Raw genomic sequence first — 27,548 nt, forward strand, 5'->3', positions numbered from 1 at the left:
AAACAAAGAGACTATGTCATTTTCAGTTCTGCATAGCTGATGCTGAGATGCGACAGCTGCCATAGTCCAGTGGGTGCCATCAGGTTTCACCTCAGCCAAACTATCAGTGAACCTGGCCAGGCATCTGGGGAAGCTCTGTGAAGTGAGTAGCTTTGCTTCAGTCAGTGGAGTAGAAAATGGAGTTTTCCCTAATGAGATAGTTGCCACTTTTTCATATGAAACTAAAGAGCCACTGCGGCCAAGTCAGCTGTGTTCTGGAATATAATTTTTCCATTTGACTAGCTAGGTTTCTGGGCCCTATCTTCTTTGTTAATCGTGGAGTCTGAGTTGATCTGCACCTTAATAGGAATATTTGTTTTGGGAGTCATAAGACCTTCATAGTTCATGTGCTCAGTTTATACAAGAGTTTAATAATAAGCAAATAGCTTCTTTTGAACATAAATGTGCCTGGTAGCCATTCCCGGGAGACAATGAATAGAAATCCCCAAGGAGAAGGCTGCTTCCCATCTCCAGAGGTTCCAATTTGCAAAATCATCAGTCATAAAGACTCATATTTAGAAGGATTATTAGAATGGTGGGACCCTGAAGTTCTTAGCACTTTTCTACGTGTGGCAACCCCCCTCCCCCAATAAGGGGAATCCTTTCTGGTACTTATGGGAAGAGGAAGTAGAAGCATTTAACACAGATTCCAACTACATAGTCAGGTGTAAAAGCAATGACAACAGTTGCACAGAACTAGCTGTAGAGGTTCCAATAATATCTTCCATGAGCAAGGGTATATATTTTCTTCTTTTGGGCAGATAGGGTGAAGGGTCAATTTTCTCAATGAAATAGGGGATTGAGCTGGGTTGGGAATGGTTTTTAGGTATAGTTAGACTCAGGGCACTTCTGCTTCACAGATGGGTTCCACAGGTGGGTTCTGCTATGGTCTGAATGTTTGTGACCCCTTCACATTCACATGTTAAAAATCGAAAGCCCAAGGTAATGGTATTAGAAGGTGGGGCCTTTGGTAGGTGATTAGGTCATAAGGGTAGACCCTTCATGAACAAGATTAGTGCACTTATAAAAGAGCCCAGGGAGAGCTAGCTTGCCTCTTGCACTACATAAGGACACAGCAAAAAGTTAGCAGTCTAAAAGCTGGAAGACGGTTTTCACCAGAACCTGACCATGCTGGTACTTTCATCCTGGATTTCCAGACCCAGAACTGTGAGAGATAAATGTTTGTTGCTTATAAGCCACCCAGTCTGTGATATTTTGTCATAGTAGTTTGAATGGACTAAGACAGGCTCCTTCCAAACTTTTAATTGAGCCTAAATTTCTTTTTCCTCAACCCTGAGAGTTCTATCCTCCAGAAGTTCTGAGCTGAATTTTTAATCTCATTCCAAGCAGATTAACAATTTGCTGAAAGATTTAAGGGAAGACCAACCTTGACTTTGCTGCAGGCCCCTTGATTCTAGCTACACCTTGTATCCAAAGCACTGTGAGAATATGGGGCAATTCTCTCCACTTTTCTGGCCTAGTCCATTGACCCAGAACTCAGAAAATGCCTCACATGGAAAAGTCATCTTGTGTCTGGGTCAGGTGCATAATGTAGTGAGGCAGATTGTACTTGCCATAGATGGCCAAAACAATAACTCTCCTGCTACATGTTCTTCATGCAATGTGACTTTGATACTCTTTCCATTGAGGGGTGGAATCTATGTTCTCTCTCCTTCAAATTGGGCAGGGTTTTGTTTCAAAAGTATGATGGAAGGAACACAAGGTGAGCTCTAGCTCATAAAATGGACTCGGTTTTGCCTTTCTTGTTGGATTCTTTCACTCTTACAGCCTTCAGAGGCAATGTTAACAATTCAACTTCCCCAAGGCCACCAAACGGAAGAAACCCAAACTATTCCATAGGGATTACATGGACAAGCTATGGGAACACATGGACAGAGAGAAAGAGAAGCAGAGACAGAAAGAGCCACCTAGCCCTCAGCTATTCCATCGTTCTGGTCACATCTGAATACAACCGCTTGAGAGACTCTAGGCCAGAATCACCCAGCAGATAATTCCTGGAATTCTTGTCCCACAGACACTATGAGAAAATAAGATTGTTGCTGTTTTAAGTCAAAGTTTAAGCCTAAATTTTGAAGTGATTTTTCTCCCAGACAAATGTATAACCAGAACATCGTGTCCAGTCTGATGCCAGCACCATAAGATGGTCAAAATTTCTGTTTCTTTATTCCCCTATAAAATTTGTCTATTAGGGCCAATAGAAACACAGCTTGTGCTAAGATCTGGCAAATTCCCAGAGGGAATGAAATAGCTGGCAATCATTAAATCATTTTAAAAGGATTTTTTCTCTGGAATTTTAGTGTATCTGGTCTTTGTTGCTTCAACTGGTCTCTGATATATTTAAAAACATATTTATTTATTCATTTATTTATTTACAGTTTATTCTTTTATTTTCTAGTTACCACAAAGGAATTCTTGGCCTGCTAAGACATAATCCATTCTGCTACCATTCTGTTCAAAGGCATATATCCCCTTCACTCACCTCACTTCACTATACCTACTTTCAGCTAAGTTTTACCATTGCGTCTGTCACTATTTAGAATACACACACACATACATACACAAATGTTTTGCTCAATTGTTATAATCCTATGTACTAATCAGTATAATAATCTATACTACTTAGTATAGAATCTAGGATTTTCTGACTCCAAAATAAAGTTACAGAGATGTTATTCCTTATCTTGAATGATGGATTTTTTTTTCTAAATTTCACCATTTTAGAGTGTTATAGAACTAGGTAGTAAAGGCAGTCATACCCAGAGCAAAACAGATGCCTTCTGAAAAAGCTGCCCCACTTCTCAATGGCCCAGATTGGATCACACAACCATAAACTAACCAACCATCACAGTACATCTGGGATGTAGTAATTAATACAAGCCAGTTAAGACTCATTCTTGTATTTGGGGGCAGGATGATCACTAAGAATTTTGAAGTTCTGGTTAGGAGGGGAGACGAAATATACTAGTGGGTATTCTTAAAACCAAATAATATAGAATGATTTCTGTAATTTCTGCTAAAAAATATTAGACAGTTACCAGAGAGCCCATTGTAGATATTACCTAGCTAATGGCAGTAGAAATTGAATGGGGTACAATTTAAAGAAACACCATAAATCTAGGAATCTGACCCTACAATAAATTTGCTGCCATGCCATAGGATCTAGATATTCCAGAACACTTACCATTGCATTGCTTACCTATGGCTTTCCAGGTTCCTATTCATTCCAAAATTATGGTTCTGAGAAGAGGCATATTGTCCTCATTTAGTGTTTAAGTCAGGCCCAATATTCAACTTCTCCCAGATTTATCCGAAATATTCAGACACTGCCTAGAAGAACAACAACAACAACAAAGAAAAAACAAATGTCCACGTTAGGACTTTTTTTCTGTGCAACACTAGTCATACACTTTCACTTTCCAACATAGATATAGTACAGTTCAGGGTTTCTCAAATACATCCACTGTGTTAGAGGTCAAATTCAATTGTGTTCCAGACCTTCATGACCATGGCTAAATTATATCTATTGCTTCGGTAATAAATTACTACCGATTTAGTGGTTTTAAACGACTAAAATTTAGAATCCTCCACTTCTGTATGTCAAAAGTATGGCATGGGTCTTACTGACCTGAAATCAAGCTGTTGGAAGGGCTGCACTCCTTTTTGGAGGCTCTTGGGAGAATCCTTCAAAGCCAGTAACTGACTTTTTTTTTCCTGTGTTGTCACATTTTTGTCTGGCTGACTACACCAGGAGTTTCTCCCATTTCTATTATATTGATCCCATTTTAACAATACAGGATGTTCTCCCCGTAACAAGGACCTTAACCCTAATTATACCTCCAAAGTCCCTCTTAACGTATTCACAGGATCTGTGGACATTGCGCTGGGGGGGCGGGGCAGTTGGAATGGAGTACCTAGTTTATTTCCGACGCAGGTGAATCCCAGCACAGTGGCAGATTCTGGGACAAAGGTGTGGGTGTTAGAGTCTGAGCAAGCACTCCATCTCGCAGGTGTTTTAGGCAGCTAGGGCTGAGACCCTCGCGTGGACTCTGTGCTGTTGCCCGCAGAACCGTGATGGCCAGCACCTGGCACATAGTGTGTGTTGCTTCGTATTAGTTGTGCGTCGCCGCGCAATTCAAAGTGAGTACGGGGGTCATCTGGAGGTCACGGCCACACTTCTGCTTGCAGGTCAATAGCCTGACCAGGACTGCCCCCTCACCCTCTTCCTTGCACTGGTCCTGGACGCTGATGACGTAGCAGGGCATGGACACCCGCGAAAAAACTCCTCATTCACCAGGCAGGTGCTGCCCTAGATGTGCAGGTAGGCCCGGTTGAAGTAGACCGAGGGCAGGGCAGGGGAAAAGGGAGGGAGACCGCTGACCTGGATGGGCTTCCAGTTGCCCTCTGGGGATTGAGGACTTCCCGAACAGGGCCCCTTGTCACTGGCTTCGCTCTAGGCTCTGAGTGCTGACTGGCCTGGCCCACAACAGGCACCCCGCCTTGGTATTTGCAGTTACCAGAGTGGCATTGAGGGGGCAGTACCAGCGCTGGGGTGAGCCGGAGATTTCTTCATATTGCTGAGGCCCTCATATTGCTAGCAGCTGGGGTTGCCGCGGGAAGGGTGAACAGCATATTGAGGTACACCATGCATACGTTGGGCAGGGCGGGCAACAATGGGAGAAACTGAAGGGATCTGGTAGTGAGGAACGCCGCAGTCCTTCTTGTCTTTGCGGAGTCCGCGGTGCCAGGGGCCGGTGGATAGGGACTTGCCCTTGGAGCAGCCGCCGCCCCTGCCATTGGAGCTGCGAGGAGAGAGGGGTGTCGGTACCGTAGCTACAGCTTTGCAGTGCTCAAGCTCTCACCACTCCAGGTAGAAGCCCTTATGGTGTGAGGAGATAGAGAACCGCGCATGCGGAGCCAGGTGCACGAGCCTCAACCAATCCCCGTTCGCCGTAGGGCGGTCATGCGCTGAAACGCGGCGCATGCGCAAAAGGAAGCTGAGAGTGATTCCGTCTCTGATGTGTGACACGGAGGGGGGTCTGCAGGCGGCGAGGGAGTGGGTGAGTCGCCTGGTCTGGCGTCCATGTCCAACATTGGACTCAGCGACAGCCACCTGCTGTCCTCCGTCTGGTGGGCTCCGGAGGGCGAGAGAGTGCGAGGGCAGGAGCCACTGCTGATGACCAGAAGCAGCCCCAGCCGTTTTCTCCTCCGAACTATTGCTGTTTGACGCGAGGGTCTCAGCCCTAGCTGCAGGCTGCTTTCCAGGCTGGGCGTGGCCACCATTTCAGGATGGCCAGGAAGTTGCCACGCTGGTCCTTCCACACCGGAAGCTGGAACAGGTTAGGAGCTACTGGGCACTTTTTCCGTGGATGGGACTCCTGGGCGGGGTGTGCTGTGCGCTCAGCTGGGCTTGAGGGCTACCTGGGGATCCGCCTTCCTGCCACCAACCACGGGGGAGCCTGCCCTGTGTACCTTATGGGGATGGTTCTGAGGGACTCCTGGGTTTACCTCCTAGGGGACCTGGCTGCTTCCTCAGCCCTGTGAGGGGCCTTGGCTATGGTGGGTCATTCAGGGCGGTTCGCTCCTGGGCTGGCCTGGAGGATGCCATAATTGGGCTCTCTCTTCCTGGAGCTGCTCTGGGAGTCCACGCTTTTCTTGCTCTCAGCTTGCTGAGGTCCTGGCAGATCCTGGGGGGTCACCATGTGCTCTGCAAGAATCCCGAGTTCTGCAAGGGGATCAGGCCTTCCAGGGGGAGCACAGGTGGAGTGCAACCGGGAAACAGCACCTTTTTTGGTTGGGCCATGGGGTGCCACACCAGCCAGGCACACATGAAGGCCAGCGTTCAGTCGGTGTAGGCTGAAGTGAGTGCAGCTGGCCCATGACTGCCTTCTAGAATTTGTCAGGCTTGGCTGGCAGTGGCCAGTGGCTCAGGGGTAGGGGCGTGATGCTCAGCCAGTCCATGAGGCTCTGGGCAAGCTCCGCCAGTACTCACAGGGCACCAGCTGTGAGACACACTGGCATTGAGGAGCAGGATACCCGGGTGGGGTGAGATAAGTCTGCAAATCCTGCCTTCCCTATAGACCGCACCTATGGCCGCCTCATCGTACTAGTCCAGCTTTTGTTGTAGGAGACTATTGGGGCCACAGAGGCTATCACAGCTCAAGTGGGTCACCAGGATGGCTCCTACCCAGTCCAGGCACCTCATCAACTTCTAGAAGCTCACTGGGGTTAGAGCTGCCTTTGAGCAGCACTAGCACTGTAAAGCCATTGATGGTGAAGAGGGTGGCATCACTAAAGCCTTAGGGGAACGTGTAGCAGCAGGGCCCCTTGAGCCTGAGAAAGCCCACTGAGGCTGGTGGCTCCAGCAACTCGGCCACTTAGCCTAAGAATGCTCCCAGGCCCTTGGAGGCTGGCAGCTGCATGCTTCCTACCCAGAGTGTGCTGTATCAGTCTGTTGTGGACTTGGGTGGTTAGCTGCCACTTTTGCACCAGAGGTGGCAAGGAGTGGGGGGTGGGGATCACTTTCTTTTTCTCATAGAAGAGGTTTTATTACAGGTTTTCTCCTTCTCACTCTCCCCACCTCACTACCTCAGAACTCCTTCTCTCCCCACCTATTGTCATGAGTCTCTGGATCACTTGATAGTGCTTTTTGGGATCAGCACTGGGGCCACTTGAGGGATCAAGAAGGAGCCAATCCTGCTGTTATGGAAAGTTGTGGATATGGCCAACAACAAGTACACAGTAACTGGCACAAAGTACTAGTTAGACTGGGTCAGTTGGAACTGATGGAAAATTGTAAATAAACTAATATTCATGCCAAAAACCTATCCTCCCAGCAGCAGGTGGACCCAGCCCTGAGACAGTTTAACCAGTCAGTGAGCAATGAACTGAACACTGGGGTAGGAACCTCCTTCTGTCTCTGTACTGATAGGCAGCCTCATGTCAGGCAAATCCTACATCCCATGGCTTCCAGGAAGAATGTATTATTGCCTGAATACTACTACTACTTCTACTCCTATTACTACTACTACTACTTCCTTTTCTTCTCCTTCTTCCTTTTCTTCTTCTTCCTCCTCCTCCTCCTCTTCTTCTTCCTATCTTTGAAGAGAATTCAAGAAGTATTACTCTGGTTCATCTGATATTGATAAACTGGATATCGCAGCAATGACACAGTGTTTAAATTTTGAGAATAGTTCAGTCTCCCAGTATGGAACCTCTCAAGTTAGATGTGGGGAATATAATTTTAGCAATGATTTCAGAGCCCTATAATCACAGCGTTTCAGATCCAGAGATAGTAAGTTCCAAATTTGAAAGTGGCACTTATGGCAAGATGGAACTTATCGATGATAGCATTGTAGCCAGGACTCAAGGTTTACTGTGGCAGTCCAGATCAAGATGTTGCAGGATTCTTCAAATGACCTGATGTTGCTGTGGGAAGTACAACACTTTGTCTGAATGCCCAAGGTGGAAGGAATAGAGAAGTCCCAGTTAGGTCTGTAAGTGAGGAGCACAGAGACCTAGCACTGCAGAGGCTCAGACATCACATGGAGACCAAGTACATTGAGGTTTACAAAGCAACAGGTGATGATTTTCTTAAACTTGCTGATAGTACATCCAAAGAAGTAGCCCAGTTCCTCTCCAAGGGAAAAACAAGTCTTTATCCGTATGTGAGTGCTGACAACTGATAAAGTGGTGGCCTTTCATCACTGGGGGGAAGGAAGACATTTTCTTTGTAACTTCCCTGGACAGTAGGCCAACAGGAAATGGTTTTTGTCTTCTTTGCTTGTGAAGAATATGCACAGAACACATTAAGGAAGCATAAGGACTTGTTGGGTAAAAGATACATTAAACTCTTCAAGAGCATAGCAGCTGAAGTTCAGCATGTGATGAATCAATTCTCAGTCCCTCTCATTTCTCGTCTAACCATTATTCCAGTGCTGCCTCAGCACTTTGTACTCCTCTAAACGTTAAAGACCATATACACCTTTGAGATCTTTCCTATGCAGGCTCAATTCAGGACATCCTGGGCTTTCTTGGGGGAGTCTTTCTTTCTTTCTTTCTTTCTTTCTTTCTTTCTTTCTTTCTAAAAATTTTTTTTAAGATATTATTTATTTATTTGGGAGAGCGAGAGAAAGCACAAGCAGGGGGGTGGGGAGGACAGGGGGAAGCAGGCTCCCCACTGAGCAGGGAGCCTGATGCGGGACTTGATCCCAGGCCCCCCAGTTCATGACCTGAGCCGAAGGCAGATTCTTAACTGACTGAGCCACCCAGGCGTCCCTTGGGGGTGTTTTCTATAGATACTCAATGCACAGGGTTCGCATAGTATAGAATCATCAGGGCTACCCGTAAGAAGATGCGTTTATCCAGATGAAGTCTACAGACAAAGCATTTACAGCTGTACAGAAGTGTCCTAAAATAAAACAAAACCAAACAACAACAAAAAATAAGCTGAAAGAAGACATGTCAAAGTCTTTTAGTATTTGGATGAGGAAGTGAACTTTGTGTTCATGGGATGGGGCACATTTTGTTGGGGTTTTTTTGTTTGTTTTTTACATTTACCAGTTTATTATATAATAAAACATATGATAAAAGATACAGGTGAACAGCCAGATGAAAAGGTATATAGAGTGAGGTCCCAAGCACAGGAACTAATGTCCTTGTGAATGTGCTCCTCCTGACATGTGAATGTGCTCCTGACATGTGAATGTGCTCACCAACCCATAAGCTCTCTGAACCTCATTCTAATTGAGATTTTGTTATGGAGGCTTCATCACATAGGCATGATTGATAATTAACTCCATTTATAGTCCCTCTCCTCTCTAGGGGGAATGAGAGGTAGGGCTGAAAGTCCCAAGATTCTAGTCATGGCTTGGTCTTTCTGTGACCAGCCCCCATTTAAGAACCCACCAAGAGTCACCTCATTAGAACAAAAGACATTTCAGGATATTCCAAAGGATTTAGAAATCCAGTGTTGGATGTTGCTGTTACTCAGGAAATTGCAAAGGACTTAGGAGCTCTGTGTCAGCAATTGGGATCAAAGAAAAAATGTTAGGAAGAAAGATTCTCCTAACACCTTTATTATAAGAGGTTTTGGGAGCTCTGCATCAGGAATCAGGAGCAGGTATATATGCACACACATATTGCTTCACATCAGGTAATCTGAGTTTCTTTTTTTCCTCCTACACCTCACCTTTACTCCCTCCCCAACTATGCGATTGATCTGGTTGAGCCAAACTCCTAGGCTTTTCAGATTTTCTTAGATGAAGCCACAGCCCTGGTGCCATGAGGCAGTGATGGGATGCCTGTATTAGTTTTCAGTTGTTGCCTAATTAATTTAAACCAATTTAGTGACTTAAAGAATACCTATTTATTCACAGTTCTGTAGCTCAGAAGTTAGTCAGGCTTGAGTGTGTAGGGTCTCACAAAGTCAAAAAGTATGGGCCAGGCTGAGCTCTTGGCTAAAAGTCATTGTTTTTTTTTGTGCTGGCCAAGTAGCCGGAGTGGGGCCAGTGAGCCCCAGACAGACCACCTTACCGCGATTGCTTCTCACCCTCTTTGGGAGAGATAAATGCTGACTCTGCTCTGAAAGCTCCTAACTGCAAAGTTTTCTCCTTTAGCTGTGATAGTTGAAGGGAGCCTGGGGACCCCACCTGTACCAGGCTTTTGCTTTCTGCAGTCCAGTTCCCACTCCTGTGCTTTGCCAGGTGGGGGCCTGTGGTTGCAGAACTTTTTAATCTTCCTTAGCACAGAAGCTATCTAGAAATTTGGCCCCAAAGAAAATAAGTAAACCAAGAAGATGTGGACAGTGCCATTTCTGTTCTTCATCTCAGAGAGCACATCACTCTGGATCCTGGTAGAAGGAGTTAGGACAGTCTGGCCAGAAAATCACATTATGCTGGGGGCGCCTGGGCAGCGCAGTCGTTGAGCATCTGCCTTCGGCTCAGGGCGTGATCCCGGCGTTCCGGGATCGAGTCCGACATCGGGCTCCTCCGCTGGGAGCCTGCTTCTTCCTCTCCCACTCCCCTGCTGTGTTCCCTCTCTCGCTGGCTGTCTCTCTGCCACATAAATAAATAAAAAAATCTTAAAAAAAAAAAAAAAAAAAAAGGATCACATTATGATCTCAGGTATGGAAAATGGCATGGTGACCCCAGGTGCCTGTGAAACAAGCCCAAGAGTCTGGAGGCTTGATAGCTCCGATGCCAACAAGTACAGAGAATATGACATTGACATAGAGGATCTGCCAACCCAGAAACCACATTCATGCCCAACAGGAAAGTCAGAGTACTAAAACCCTGAATGTGGCAACTGTTACTCCATGGAGAAAGAGGATGGAGGGACACAAACAACGATTGAGGAAGATGGCTTGGTGACAGTGACCTTGGTTGGAATCATAGTTGAGGGTCTTATTAGCCATTGCATTAATTAGTGGGATCATCAGTGCAGTTGAATGAAAAATGTTGGAAGGATACCCTGAAGAGCTAAAGAATTATGCCATTCTGTCCGCATGTTTAGAAAAGAGAGTTTCCCATTTTTCCCATCCCTGAGCATGTGGGAAAAATGATCCGTGGAAATGCTTGCCCATTCCACTTAAAATCCACGATGATTCAGGGGCGCCTGGGTGGCACATCTGCCTTTGGCAGATCACGCCGGTTAGACATCTGCCTTTGACTTAGGGCGTGATCCCCGCGTTATGGGATCGAGCCCCACATCAGGCTCCTCTGCTATGAGCCTGCTTCTTCCTCTCCCACTTCCCCTGCTTGTGTTCCCTCTCTCTCTGGCTGTCTCTATCTCTGTCAAATAAATAAATAAAATCTTTAAAAAAAAAAAAATCCGCGATGATCCTTCCACTTGCCAATAGTAACCAAAGGAAAGATAATTCACAAGACTTGCTCCTCCAAGCATTTGTTTTCTGATTTTTTTAAGTATGTATTTTGTGAAAGGTGATTTAAAAGACAAAATGCATAGAAAAATGGAACAAAACTATGTAAGCTGATTTGTTACAAAGACACTGTAATTCAGTGTTAGAACCTATGATCACGTCTTTGTTATCATTCTGTTATTGTTAAAATGCAAAGGGGACATTTATACCAATGGGGTCCTAGAGCCTAGTGCTATGTCAATAAGTGGCATACACATTTTGCAATTTCTAATCTGTTAAAATCTACGCATCCCCCAGTCTAGTTTGTTCTATTTTTAAAGCTTAATTTGGTGTGGATACTTAAGTAAAAAAACACTAGACTTGGATAATATGTAATGAGCAACTGCTTTCACTTGTTTAGATAAATCATTTCAGAGGCATCCATTTTAAATCATAAATAGGAAGTTGGTACTTCAGAGAAGGCATTTTGTTTCTCACAACAAGGACACCAGGCAGCCTGCAGGTTTGCTTTACTGCCTTCTCCAGTGACTTGATAACTTTATGACTGAAAGTTTGCCCCTACCTGCCACCTGCACTTCTTTTGGATGATGGGGAGGCAGAACTAAGGAGCCCACTTCTTTCTTTTCTATGGCACAAGTCCTTCAGATTGGCTACTTTGTTCTGGAATATGGAGATCTCTGTATTCAGAGGAAGCTGCTGGATACTCAGTGTTGATGCAGGCTCAAGTGTTCCAGAAAGTAAGAACCATGATGGTTCCCAAACTGAAAGAAATTCTGTGTGTGCCTCTAGCATGAGAAATAGAACCTGGCAGTTTTCTAACATTTACTTCTGCTTCAGAGGACAAATGTGGGAAGCAAAAAATAATCTTGCAAATACTAATTTTAAATATATAGCTTTAAAATAAAAGATATTCCCAGTCAGGGCATTGGGTGGCTCAGTCGATTAAGCATCTGACTCTTGATTTCAGCTCAGGTAGTGATCTCAGGGTTGTGAGATCAAATCTAGCCCTGGGCTCTGTGCTGGTTGTGGAGCCTGATTAACATTCTCTCTCTCCCTCTGCCCCTACCCTCCCTGCTCGCGCGCTCTCTCTCTAAATAAATAAATAAGTACGTACTTTTTAAAAATCATATATATACATATTATATACATATATAATTAAAAAAATATATATATATAGATCTATAGATATAGGTATATATATCTTGCTTGGGCCAAAAAAATTGCTAACTAAAAGTAATTATTAATGATTTAAAACTCAAATCAAATATCAAGAGTAGGTTAGCCTTTAATTGGGAATATTGGTAAGTATAGGTTCTTGCTATTTTTTTCTAAGTTCTTTAACCTAGGAATTATAAATATTTTGCTGCTATACTAAGAATTATTGTACCCAAAATAGTGTTAATGTTAAAAACAAAAACATAACTCAGGTTACTTACTGTCCGAGAATGAAATTGCAAATAAGCAAAGGAGGAACACTGAAAGCAACCCTGTGGTGTTGGAATAAGGTGGGAAGGATTAATGTGCACTTGTGGATTAAAAAACAAAAAACCCAAAATGATAGATGAATAGAGATAGGAAAGGAGGGAAGAAGTTATACATGGAAATAAAATACAGATGAATGTGTGTACATGTGTGTACGTATATATACACATATTTCTTACCACTGTCTACTAAGTAGGAGGGACTAGAGCAAGTGTGGCATTCAGGTAGCAAGGAGCATACTTGGTGCCCAATGTTGGTTTCTAACTACCATCATTCAATAAAAGTTGCCAGCACTCCTTGGAGAGCTCTTTGATTCCAGCCCTGGTGTAGGAAAAAAATGCAAAATAAATCTTTAGATTTCTTGGTGTTATAGAAGCCTTAGCCTCCTGAACCATGGAAAGCATTGTACTATGAAGACAGAATGTTTGCTTTCACTTTCCTTAAAATAGTTTTTATATTTCACATGCAATGAGGAATAGATGAGTGGCCATTTGTTTTTTTGTTTTGTTTTGTTTTGTTTTAGTGATGAAACTAATTGATTCCACCCACAACCCTTCTTTCTTATCTCCCAAAGACCCAGATGATTTGCATTCTATGACAGGCATTTGGATTAGAGTATTAGCTTGCTACGTATTTATATTTCAAAAGGGATGGAATCCTGGACAGTGGTGACATCTTTAGATTGTAAAAAGCTTATCTTCCTCTTAGAAAGATAAATTTATATGCCAAAGTGTTAACCTAAAGATTCTTTCCTATCTGTTTCTAAGGCAACTCAGAAAAGAAGAGGTAGGAGTGAATAAGAGCAATGAATGGTCTTTTTCTCCTTTTTAAATAGAGGAAATTCCTCTTTATCCCTTGCTTAGAGAGTGAGACTGCCACTTTCATAGGATAGTTTTCTACCTAGCTCTTCTTGGGTTGCTTTTAAGAGACTGATGCTGCCATATTATTTTAGATGTTGATTGTGCTATAAGGAAAATGAAGTTTTTTTTTTTTCCTTTTGTCGGATATTGATGCCTCTTCATATTAAGAAAAATATATACATCTCAACAACTATAGATGTTTGTGTGTGTGGATAGATAGATAGATAGCACTTAACATGTGACTTCTGGAACATCTGGCTTTGTAGGGAACTGAGATACTGCTCTTAAAAGGCTGGCACACAGACTCACTCCAGGCGCCCAGTGCAAAAGCAGCAGTTTGAAAAGTTACTAAATTGTATGTGAAGAGGATCATTTTGCCAATTTAAAGTGTCTGCCAGAAGGGCTGTTGCCTGTTGAGACTCTCTCCAGGGCCAAAGGTGCTGGTGGGCACCATTTTCGTTTTCCTTCTACCTTGTGTCATTGGGTCCATGCAGTCCCTGCACTTTCCAACTGCCCTACTAAAACCTGGTCCTGTACTCTCCCACTGCCTTGCTAAAGCTGGAGGATGTGCCCTGGCTCTGTTCTCTCCCTCTGCCTCACTAAATCCAACAGGCATGCATGGCCCGCAGAGGGGGCTCTCCTTGATCACCTGGCTCTAATGGCCAGAGAGACTTATGTTCCTAGGTGCTATGGGACTGTAATGACTGGTGAAACAATTCTTGTCAGGCTGCCATTCCCCGGGCACTGCACCGGCGGCAGATTGAAACACATCTTTAGTCCTTCTGTGAAAAAGGGCTATTTTTTGTCTTAGAGCTTCAGCCTGAAGGGCAGGCTTCAGCCTTGCTATACATTTAAAGGCTACACAGGTGGTCTCAAGGAAGGTAGGCCCAGTAATACCATCTTTGCACTCCACATTTGCCTCACTAGCTCACTGGTACTTGCCAGAAAGGAGTTTATATACTTGTCTGGAATCCTGATTTTTTTAACTGCCACCCAAGGAACACCTTCAGATCACCTGGTGTGGAGGCCAGCAGGGTTTACAATTGAGGCCCCACAGGACTCTGTATATTTACATACTTTAAAAAACTCCTGCCTGAGATTCTGGCTTTAAATCACTCTGAAAATCTTTGCTGACTGAGATCCCTCCCTTTGGAAGACTGACACACCTTTAACAACTGAGACCTATCAAGAACAAGTCAGGCTGCTTAGACAAATACAAAGGTTTGAGAGACAACAAAGAGCTAGGTCAACGTTAAACAATAATGTTTATCTCCTCCACAAGGCCATTCTTAAAAGGCTGAAAGAGATAGCTGTTTCACTTAATAGATAAAGAGTCAAGCGGAATAAGGAAACAGAATAATTTATCCCAAATGAAAGAACAAGATAAAATTTCAGGAAAAAATAAATCATAATGAAACAAATGTGACTGACCTGATAAAAAGTTCATAGTAATGGTCATAAGAGGCTCACCAGACCAAACAAGTCATAGAGCTGAAGAATACAATAACTGAACTGAAAAATGCACTAGAGATGTTCAGCTGCAGACTAGATGGAAGTAAAGAAAGGATTAGTCATCCAAAAAAAAGGGTGGGGGGCAGTGGAACTCATGCAAGCAGAACAACAAAATGAAAAAAAAAATAATTTAAAAAGTGATAACAGTTTAAGGGACTTAAAGGACAACATCAAGTAGAATAACATTTACATTATAGGGATCCTAGTAGGACAACAGCTTGTGAAAGGGGCAGAAAACTTACTTGAAGGACAACAGCCGATAACGTACTTAACCGGTTGAAGGAAAGAGACACTCAAATTCAGGAAACCTGTTAAGTTACAAGTAGAATGAACCCAAAGAGATCCACAAAAAGACATAATTAAAATGCCAAAAGTTAAAGAGACAACCTTAAAAACAGCGAAAAAGAACTTGTTACATAAAGGGGGCTTTCATAGGTCCAGCAGCAGATTTTTCAGAAGAAACTGCAAGCCAGAAGGAATTAGCGTGGTATATTCAAAGTACCGAAAGGAAGAATCTTTCAACCAAGAACACTCTACCTAGCAAGGTTGCCATTCACAAGTGAAGGAGAGAGAGAGTTTTCCAAACAAGCAAAAGCTAAAGGAATTCATTGCTGATTCTTGTTTCTGATCTTAGAAGAAAAGATTCCAGGAGCAAGATCAGGAACAAGACAGGGATAGCCACTCTCCTCACATTATTCAACAGTTTTGAAGTCCTAGCCAGAGCAATTAGGCAAGAAAATGAAGTAAAAGACATCAAAATTGGAAAGGATGAAGCAGGACTGGTCACTATTCACAGATGACATGATTTTATATATAGCAAATCCTAGACTCCACCAAAAAAATGTTAGAACTAATAAAGTAATTCACTAAAGTTTCGGGATACAATATCAATATATGTAAATAAGTTGGGATTCTATACAGTAACAACAAACTATCAGAAAGTGAAACTAAGGAAATAATCTTATTTACTATTACGTGAAAATAATGAAATATTGAGGAATAAATTTAAGCAGTGAGGTGAAAGACCTCTACACTGAACACTGTAAGATACTGATGAAAGAATATGAAGAATATACAAATAAATGGAAAGATACCCTTGCTCATAGATTGGAAGAATTACTATTTTTTAAAAATGTCCATCTTACCCAAAGCAATCTATAGATTCAGTGCACTCCCTACCAAAATTACAAAGGTATTTTTCACAGAAATACAACAAACAATTTAAAAATTTTATGGAAACACAAAAGACCCCAGATAGCCAAAACAATCTTGAGAAAGAATAGAGCTGGAGGCATCACACTCCCTTATGTCAAACTATATTACAAAACTATAGTAATCTAAACAATGTGATACTGGCATAAAAATAGACATGTGGATCAATGGAACAGAATAGAGAGCCTGGAAATAAACCAACACATATATAGTCAATTAGTTTATGACAAAGGAGGCAAAAATACAGGTAAAAGACAGTTTCTTCCATAAATGGTGTTGGGAAAACTGGGTGGCTACATGTAAAAAACAAAACTAAGCTACTATCTTATATAATTAATAAAAATTAACTCAAAATGGATGGAAGATTTGGGTGTAAGACAAACTATAGAATTCTTAGAAAAAAACATAGGCATAAGGTCCTTGACATCAGTTTTGTTGGTGATTTTTTTAGATCTGACTCCAAAAGCAAAGGCAACAAAAGCAAAATTAAACATGTGGTACTACATCAGACTGAAAAGCTTCTGCACAACAAAGAAATCATTAACATAATGAAAATGCAAACTACTGAATGGGAGAAAATATTTGTAAATTGTATGTCTGATAAGGTGTAGATATTCAAAATATATAAAGAACTCATACAACTCAATAGCAAAGAAAAAAATTGCATTAAAAAATGGGTAGAAGATCTGAATAGATATTTTTCCAAAGACACGCAGATAGCTAACAGGCACATGAGAAGGTGCTCAGCATCACTAATGATCAGGGAAATGAAAATCAAAACCATGATGAGATATTACATCACACCTGTTAGAAAATTATCAAAAAGATAAGAAATAACAAGTGTCAGTGAGGATGTGGAGAAAAGGAAATACTTGTACACAATTGGTGGGAATGTAAATTGGTGCAGCCATTATGGAAAACAGAAGGGTGCTTCCTCAAAAATTAAAAATAAGAGCTACCATATGATCCACCAATTCTACTTCTGTGTATATATCCCAAGAAAGTGAAAAAAAAAAAATGAAAGAAACATATGCACACACCTGTGTTCACTGAGGCATTATTTACAATAGTCAAGATATGGAAATGACCTAAGTTTGCATTGATGGTTTCATGCATAAAGAAAATGTGGTATATATAAAAAGGAATACTACTCAGATATAAAGAAGAATGAAATCTTGCCATTACAACAACCCTGATGGACCATATGGGTTTTGTGCTAAATGAAATAAGTCATACAGAGAAAATAAAATGCTGTATGATTTTACTTATATGTGGAGTCTAAAAACAACAACAAAGAAGAACCCAAAAAGAAATGAACAAACATAACTTATAGAGAACAGAATCGCAGTTACCAGAAGGGAGAGGGCTTAGAGGTGGGTGAAAGGGGTAAAGGAGGTCAATAGGTATAATTTTACATCTATAAAATATATAAGCCATAGGAATATGATGTACAGCATGGTGACTATAGTCAATAATATTGTAGTTCATATTTGAAAGTTTCCAAGAAAGTAAATTTTCCATGTTCCTACCACAAGAAGAGGAAGGAGAAAGAAGAGAAGAAGACAGACTCATTGATATCTTGCACCCCCATTCAGTCACATCATATCTGTGGTATTTATGCCCCCAGTTTAAAACTTCAGTCTAATTTTATGGAAACATTAGACAAGCACAAATTGAGGAACATTCTACAGAATCAATGTATGACTAAAGTTTTAAAAAAAATATTAAGGTCTTGAAAGACAAAGAATGACTGTCAAAAACATTGGTGGAGTCCAAGAGACAGAGCAATCAAATGCAATGTTGTATCCTTAATAGATGCAGAAATAGAAAAAAAAGGACATTTGTGGAAAAACTGGTGAAATTAGAATAAAGTTATAATTTAATTGCCATTATTATATGAATGTTAATTGCACTGTGGTTATATAAGATGTTAACATTCACAAAATCTGGGTAGGCATGTATGGGAACAATATTTTTGCAAATCTTCTGTAATTCTAAAATTATTTAAAAATGAAAATTAAAAAAAATATGGCTAGGAAACACATTATGAGAAAGTAAATTAGAAATGTATTGTTCAAACCTGGTGGTATAACCAATATTTTACACTCTGTTTTATATTTATTTATATTTACATATCTCAAAAAGACATTTAAGATATAATATTTATGATCACAAAACTATTTAAAATATAAGTAAGGAAAAAGCTTAAATGAACACACAAAAGTATCAGCCGTTGTCATTTGTTCAACTAAATGTTCAAAAGCTTTTTAATGTGAATAGGTACTATGATGGACTCTAGAGAAGCACAAGTGAACAAGACAGAAACAGTCTTTGCCTTCAGGGAACTTACATTCAATTTTGGTAATAGATTAAAATAATCATATAACATAAGTGTTTAGTAACTAAAATGCTATAAAAGCAACAAAAAGGTGGGCAAGATGGGAGGTTAATGGGTATGGACAGACCTATTGTAGAAAGAATGGTCAGGATGGTTCTGGGAGCAAGTTAGGTAGGGTGAGTCCTGGACAATGGGGAAAAGCTGGCCCTGGAGAGAAAAGAAAGAGAAGAAATTCCAGGAGGAAAGAAAAAAAAAAGGGAAACAACAACAACAACAACACTCAGGTATAGCAGTCTTCCAACAGCTAAGGCTCTGGTGTCCTGGATGAATTAAGTGATTTGAACTTAGTATGTGATGAATGTAGAGAGACAAAAAGATTCAGACATGCAGGACCTAAAAGACAGTGAAAATGTGTTTGGATTGTTATTTTTTGAACAAGATGGGAAGTTACTGAATTGTTTTAAGTAGGGAAGTGAAAGTCAAATTGGAGGGGATAGAAAGGCATGGACTTTCAGGAAGTGTTTCCTTTCAAAATTCAGAAAATATATAATGGTTTCTGGGCTGAGCACAGGCTTACATTGGAACTGTAGAAAAATAGCTTGAAAAAGCTTTGCAGATAGAGTGTTATGGTGACCTGGATATGGAGAGTGAGGGAAAGGAAAAAATTGAGACTGACAGATTGTTGTATTGCGTAATACTGTGAGAAGTAGTGAAGGAAAAGAGAAAGAAAAGAGGGTTTGTTTGCTATCTTAGCGAGGCCATCTAACCCTCCAAGAGTTATTTTGTTGTTAGCTCTGATGGGAAGGTTAGAGTCAAGAATGAACAGGAGCTAGAAGGTAGGCATTGCCATACATTTATTTTTAAGAATGCTATTTGAAAGGTATGCTAGTGGCACAGAGGTAACAGTGTTTTCCCAGTAGAATATTAGAGATACACTGTTGTTGTTGTTTTTAACTTTAACCTTCTTCTAATTGCTGAGGTACAGTATTCTTCCGTTATAGCAATGTTGATATCCCCTTAAGTAATTGTGTATGTGTGGTAATATTTCTGACATAGATAAGAGGTAAGGAAGAAGAAAAGATTGTTCCTGGGTGGCTCTGATATGTATTTTTCCATCCTCTACTTTAAAATATTTTGCAGAGTGAATATGTATTACTTTACAACTTAAAGCAATGATAGTTATAATGTATTAACTAAAGAAAGCGTTCCAAAATTTGCTGGCTTGTTGGAAAAATAAACTACCACCAAATAATTGTTATAGATGGATATCAATCGATTTCAGAATCAAATAGTTATGTTTTTCACCTTGCAAGGGAATTAATATATTAAATATAAAAGCAAATGGATATTGGTACTCACAAGTCTTGTAGACTGAAATTTTATTTTTATTAATGCACATGTGAGTCTTAGAAGTTTCCTAAATTTTACTTATTAAATTGGAATGTAGTTAGTATAAAGAGAAATTGACCAATATGATTTTCTTTCTACTCTTAAGTGTAATGCACATAATTCACATGAGTGGTTGACCTTGACTTGGCCTAAAGAAGTTAAGTGAAGCTTTCATGCTTAAAAAATCATTTAAGAAGAATTATATTATTCCATCCCACACTCTTAAAGTGCTTTGAAGTAATATAACTGATATCTAGATTTTAAAATCACATGATATATTTTTTCAGTCACATCTTCCCCAAGTGTGAAAAACTAATATATCCTACTGAATATGTAAATTTTACATTTCAGTGGCAAAGAAATTTCATACCTCTGTTGAAACATAAGTACCTTTTACTTTTATGTGGGTTTAGTTCATTTCCATAAATATAAAATTTTGTCTTTTCCATAGCATGTGTGGTAGCAAGGAAAAGAAAACCTATTCAAATTAGTTGATAGAAAAAATGATTTTAACAATGAACAACCATATGCAAAGAATGGTACCCAGAAAAAAGAAATGAGAGTACAGTGTGAAGTATAAGCAAGTCATAGAATGACTGGAACTGGTGGCTTGGTCACTCACATTTGCTTTTTTTTTGTTTTGTATTGTTTTGTTTTGTTGTTTTTTTGTTTGTTTGTTTTTATTTCCACTTCCCTATAAAGACTTGTTTCTGCTCACAGTACACTTAGTAGCTGTTTTGCACATGATCCTGGATTTTCAAAGTCCTAAATCCTGTTCTTAATTTTCTGTAAATCTGGACCTTCAGTGTCCAACATTGCCTATTCATAGACTCAGAGACTTGTTTTCAATTAAGAGTAAAGAGAATTTAGTTGATAACTAACTAGGGCTGTTTCAGTGGGCTAAGGCTCAACATTTAGGCTAGGGGTAAATGTTCTTTTATTACCAAGAAAGAAAACACAAATTAGACTTTTATCCATTTTCTTCAGTTTGGAGACTGTTAAGGAGTTTCAGACTTGCATCCTTAACCAAGTGTATGTAAGTATAGTAGTAATTCTATTAAACCAAATTCTATCAATATTTATTGAAAATTAGCATCAAGTTGATGGGTGTCATGCCAGTTGATAAGTCTTGCTGAGTATAGAGTTGAGAAGGATCCTAAGGCTTAATCTGGGTTCAGTAGTCAAAGGTGCCTGTTAATAGTTAGTGGTCTAGTCAACTGGCATGGGAGAGTGAGAAAGAGACTAGAATGCCATCATATAAAAGCAATGAACAAGAAATAGAAGAATGTCAGTCCTCAATACCAACCTTTTTTAATTGTGTACAAAGAATCACCTTGTGAGCTCATAAAAAATTCCAGGTGTCCACTCTGGAAATTATTATTTAGTAGCTTTGAGATAGATAGGGTTCCTTAATGAGCTTTTCTTTCAAGCACCCACATAAGTTTGATGGCACTGGAATGATATTCATACTTTGAAAGCAGTGTTTTCTTTAACAAACTTTCTGTTCTCCCTATAGCCCCCAAAATGCCAATCAACTAGATAGTTCATCAAAATGATAAAATATCTGAACTAGTGAAAATGTGAGAGGCTAGCCCAAATATCTGATCTTTCACATGAATTCTTGCTATAAGCAAGCGAACAAATAACTGCAATATATTTTATTCAGATTGTTTATACAGCCCCAAGCATGGAGTATCCTTGATGTCCTAGGGTATCTATGATGATTATGGGTCAATTTATCTGTAGATTCCAGCAACTGGACCTCGTTCTGACTTTTGAAATGAGCTCAAGTGATTCTGATCACTTTTTCCCCAAGTAGTCCTCCTCTGTACTCTTTTCCAAGAAACCTCCTTTCTTTAATATTTCCCTATATTTGTGGCTTAAGTGCCTTTTCCATCTGAGATGCCTAGCAGTTTGCTAATTACAGTCATAGTCATTTTTGCCCAGGTTTAAATGTAGTTTCCCATGTGTTTTGATGCATGAATAGTGCAGTTTGATCCCTGTTCATCATCCAGGCACTTTTTATCCATTAAAATAGCAGTTCCGCAAAATCCTAGAGAAATTGCAGTATAGTATAGTGGTTAAATACTTGTAAGTTGGCCTAGACAAAAATGTGTTTGAACTCTGACTCTGTTTACTTAGATGTCTGAAATCATGCAAGATTGTTACATATGGATGGATGGTAAAGAATTTTTGAGGAAATGTGCTTAATTCATTTCCCTTTCATACTGCTGAAGAAATTAATAGAAAATTTGTTAATTTGACTCTTGGATGAAGAACTCGGTTTTAAAGTAATTTTGACTGGGGCGCCTGGGTGGCACAGCGGTTAAACGTCTGCCTTCAGCTCAGGGCATGATCCCGGCGTTATGGGATTGAGCCCCACATCAGGCTCTTCCGCTATGAGCCTGCTTCTTCCTCTCCCACTCCCCCTGCTTGTGTTCCCTCTCTCTCTGGCTGTCTCTATCTCTGTCGAATAAATAAAATCTTAAAAAAATTTTAAAAATAAATAAAGTAATTTTGACTGGAGGAAAAATTTAAATGAAAAAAAGAAGTTAGAAATATAATTGTGACTATTTATTTGGTAAGATCCTAGCTGTGCAGGGCATTTGATTATATGACCGGATTCTTACCATTCCAAATTGAACTGCACCCAATTAGCACTGCAGACATGATCTTTTCTACAGCCAATATTTCCATTGCCAAGATGTCTTGTTTGCTTGGATCATAACAACACAGTGGCAGACCTGCCCAGTCATGGCAGTTTCCTGCCTGCATTCCTCCTGGCATTCAGAGACCTGCGTTCCATGCTAAGGGACCCAATCTCCCTTACCTGATTCCACAGTTCCTTCTTATTTTTTTAAACTCATCTACTCAGAATTATCTAATCACTGCCCTTAATCTTTATGACAGAAAGTGCTGTTTGCCTATTCTTTATCAATTCTCATCTTTTTCACCAACGGAAAGCTGATTTTGCTGGGAGTGAAATGTGCCTGGCAAAGAATGTACAAATAGGCTCTATAAATAGGGCTAGCTTGTAACTAAGACCCTGTACAAATAGGGCTAGCTTGTAACTAAGACCTGATAGATGAGCTTTAACAGTAGTTTTTGTTCATGAAAATCAGAAACTCAAAAAGCGAAGAGCGTTTAAGCCAACTGGCATATGTCATTTTATCTTTCTTCTTTCTTACTGCCTAAAAAGTAAATGGGATGGTGAGAATCCTAGTGATCATCTTGTAAGCGTGAGGTTACTTTGAGGATGGAAGCCCAAGGATGGTAGAGCACGTATATGGAAGCAAGTAGGAAATCAATAACATCATTGAGGTGGCCTGAAAAGGCCAACTGTACATTTCATTATTTGAGAGTAATGAGTTCCTCTCTTATTTTAAGCATTATTTTCTGGTTTCTGTTACTCACAGCCTAACACATTTATACATCACTCTGAGAGAGGTAACTCAGATAAAAATGATTCTGACAATGGTTGTGTTGAATGCTGCAATTTTCCAATAGGACATTTCAGGTTTGTAAACATATCTCTTTCTTTCAAGTACAGGGGAGTTATTAGGAAAGATGGGATTTCCAGTTCTATGAGTTGTCAAAAGTTTAGAGGAAATTAAATTCTAAGCTAAATATTTCCTACTTTCCTGTGAGAAGTATTAGTGAATAATGCAGAACTGTAAAGATTTTGAAGAACGTAATAATTAAGCATATATGGTAAAATATTTTCTATAAAATTACTAATCCTCAAAATATTCATATCCCTTAAAATCTGTTAGAAAAATAAATGGTCAGTTTTGAGGAATTATTGGAACTTTGGGTGAGGCAACAATTTGTAGTTAGGACTTATCCTGTTTATTGCAGAAAGCTTAACATTTCTGGATTCCACCCACTAAAACAATATTCTACCCCCATTCAATGTAAGGGTCAAAAAATGAGTCCTCAGGAGATGTTAATTCTTTCTCCCTCCTTCCCTCACCTCCCCTGTTGAAAACTACTGCATCAGCTGGAATCTGAGACAGTTTTCCTTTGAGAACCTGTTTCATTTATTCCTTTATTTGCTTCAGTTGTTCCACAATTAAATCTCTATCTCCATTAATTTAAAAGATTGAAGTCTGGTAACCTTTATTTTTCTCTAATGAAATTTTGTCCATCCATGCCCCTCTCTTGTTTTGATTCCCATGCAAAATGTTGGAAGATTGTAATCAACGTAATTTTAGCAAGTACATATTAATGAAATAGTTAAGGGTCTGTAATGAAAACAATAGTGAATTTTAGTCTAGATCCATTCCTAATTTGCTACAAACCTTTTAGAATTTATCAGTGAAGACTGGTTAACAATATCTTCAATTTCAATCACCTGTTAGTGTTATTAAAATCATATAAAAGCATTAGTGTTATTAAAATCATTAAATCATTAAAATAATCAAATATTAAAATCATAAAATTGTATAATCATTTTACATGAAACACTGGGATGGTGATATTTCTTTGAAGTGTAGAAAATTTAAAATGACTATATATTTATGTATTTATGAATTTACATTTTGAGACTCAAAGAGCCAGATTTATCAGCTTTAAGTTAGTTGTATCAGACATACAACTGTATATAGAAAAAATTGTGAATATGCCTTTGTCTCTTATTTATATTTTAATTTATGTTTATAGTGATTGTGGAAGAATCACAAATATTTATAACCATTCCCCACAACTCACATGTCCTTTATACTGATAGTATTGAGTATGCTTGGTATGATATCTGTTTAAAAAAAAAAAATATATATATATATATTATATATGTATTATATATTATATTATATATGTATATACATAATATATATGTATATAAAATAAACACTCACATAGCTTATGCTTTGTGCCAAACTCTGTTTACAAGTATTATGTCATTTAATCCACCTTAAAAACTACTCTATTTTAAAGATGACAAAACTAAGGCACAGAGAGTCTAAAGAACTTTTGAAAGGTCATATGGTTATTACTGTTGGGATCCAGACTGTAATTCAGGTAGTCTGACTAAGGAGTTCACATTCTTAACTTTGCTAATACAAAGAATTTATATATTTTGTGTAAAAATTATTTTGATAAAATAGTTTTGAATTCTTTTCTTTAAATATTTATTTGAGAGAGAGAGCTCGCACAAGAGTGGGGTGAAGGGCAGAGGGAGAAGCAGACTCCCCACTGAGCAGGGAGCCTCATGCAGGACTCGCTCCTGGTGCCCTGTCCCGGGGCTCTGGAATCATGACCTGAACCTAAGGCAGATGTTTAACCTACTGAGCCACACAGGCATCCTTGCATTTTGAATTCTTAAAAGGCATTTTAAGATCTAAAAATTGAGTATTCAGTTTTGCCACCTGGTAGATGCTTATTCAAAATCATATTCTTGACTTTCTTCAGAAATAAACATCTGAATTAAAAATGCCTAGTGGAGGCTATAGTTTGTGAATGCTCTACAGTTAACCCCTCAACAATGCAGGGGGTAGGGGCACTGATGCCTGCATGGTCAAAAATCCCCCTAAAACTTTTGACTCCCTCAAACTACTTAATAGCTTACTGTTGACTGGAAACCTTACTGATAACATAAACAGTTGGTTAACACATATTTTGTATATTAAATGTATTATATACTGCAATATTACAGTAAAATAAGCTAGAGAAAAGAAAATGTTAAAATCATAAGGAAGAGAAAATACTTTATAGTACTGTATTTTATTTATTGAAAAAAATCTGCATATAAGTGGAACCACATAGCTCAAATTCATGGTGTTCAAGGGTCAACTATATTTGTTTTCCTCTTGCTATTTTTGGCAATAATGGAATTGGACTTCTTGTTTATATATACTTGGCAGCATTGTGACAGGAGAGGGTATGACAGAAAAGATGGAAAATATTATCAGCTATAAGGTATCAGTATGCTTTTAAATAGAAACTGTATAAAGTGCTATAGATATTCTTAATCTTTCCCTAATAACTCATGACACAAAAATGGGGAGGGAAAAGATAATATTAAATTGTGAAAATATTCTGCTAGCATTTTAAGTAACACATTATTCCATATTTTTATATATCACATACTTAAATGAAATTTTACATAAAAAACAGTCTCATAAAGTAGAATCATTAATAAATTTGATAAAGTCCCAAAAAATGACTTAAAATCCCTCCCTCATGCACAGAGTGGAAATAAAAATATACTAACATGTTTATTATATCATTTTATTTCAAACTATTTTCTAGTAAAAAGAACTGGTAAAAATCCTAAAAGATATTTAATTGATTTATTTTTTATGATGGTAAATTCATTTCATGATTATTACTTATTAATGAATGTAATGAAATATAGATGATGTCAGAAAAGGAAATTTTCAAGCTTTTTTTGTTGCATTTTAAAGATATGAAATTGTTCTTATGATCATCTTAGTTTACTTTCTGAGAAAGTTCTATTATCAATAGGAATATATTTTCTTTTCAAACTGCCATATTTGGTAAATATTTTTAAAAATGAAGCCTATAAATAATAATAATTTTATGTCTGTTGGGGTGCCTGGGTGGCACAGCGGTTAAGCGTATACCTTCGGCTCAGGGCGTGATCCCGGCGTTATGGGATCGAGCCCCACATCAGGCTCCTCCACTATGAGCCTGCTTCTTCCTCTCCCACTCCCCCTGCTTGTGTTCCCTCTCTCGCTGGCTGTCTCTATCTCTGTCGAATAAATAAATAAAAAATCTTTAAAAAAAAAAAAAAAAAAAAGAATAGGCCCCACTTGCTAAACATTACATCACCTGATCCCCTGACCTTCCCCGTGATGTACCACTATCCCGTGACCTTCCCCGTGATGGTGATGCACTACTATCCCCTAGAATGTAGTACGGATCACTTCCTTGATTGATTGTGATTGTGATTGCTTTTGATTGTTGCCGATAAATACGCGAGGTTGCAGCTGTTCGGGGATCACTTGTGGTGATCGTCCCCTGCACCTGCGCTCTCTTTCGCAAACTAACCTGTCTGTGCCTGTCCTTCTCCCCAATCGACGAATCAAGGGCGCTGCGGCTGCGGCGCTGCAGGCCGTGTCGCAGCATAGCATGATTTGTTTTAAAACTTATTTTGATAGTATTGTCAGCTCTTTCATGCTTTATTCTTATGCATTATATTTTGTCTTCATTATCAGCCTACTTTTTGTCTTTATTGGGAATAGAATTTCGAGTTGTGATTGACAGCTCTCTCTCCATCAGTTTATTGATATCATTCTATTGTCTTCTAACTTTCATAATTTTACACTAGAAGTTTTCTGTATGTCTTTTTTTTTTTTTTTTTTTTTTTTTTTTTTTTTTGGTTGCTGTGGCTATTCTCAGGGAGCCACTGGTTTCAAATTCCTGTAGATATATCTTGTGTTAAGGGTTCAGGCTGATTTTTCAGAGTAATCCTGTTGAAGTGTGAAATTTATGTTTTTCCTTGTGCTATGCCTCATGGAAAGTTGTTTGCATTCTCTTATTCCATTCCTGTGCTTCATCCAGGAGTAATCTGCTATTGCTTATTATTCAAAGTTAGTTGGCTTAACAGTTAGAAGGATAGTTGGAGGAGTTACTTCTCTGTTGTTGTAATTAAACCTCACCCTTAGGGATGTACTATATTCCTGGGTCTCAAGAATGTGCCCTTATTTTTCCTCACCCTTCAATAACTGTATTTATGGACAAATGTGTATTCTTGTCCTTTTCTTAGGAAAAGTTTTCTTTCCATGCTTTTCCTTCTCCCAGATGCACTGAGTCTTCACTGATGACTTAAAGGCAGCAATATTTTGTGTCCTTAAAC

At 39.4% G+C, this 27,548-nt stretch overlaps 1 pseudogene; it reads left to right on the plus strand.

Moving 5' to 3' along the window:
- The first annotated feature begins 5,346 nt into the window (after positions 1–5,346).
- On the plus strand, positions 5,347–26,825 carry LOC113261350 (epithelial splicing regulatory protein 1-like; annotated as a pseudogene).
- Positions 26,826–27,548: the final 723 nt, after the last annotated feature.

This window comes from Ursus arctos, unplaced genomic scaffold (assembly GCF_023065955.2).
Source record: "Ursus arctos isolate Adak ecotype North America unplaced genomic scaffold, UrsArc2.0 scaffold_29, whole genome shotgun sequence".
In the NCBI taxonomy this organism is placed as follows: Eukaryota; Metazoa; Chordata; class Mammalia; order Carnivora; family Ursidae; genus Ursus; species Ursus arctos.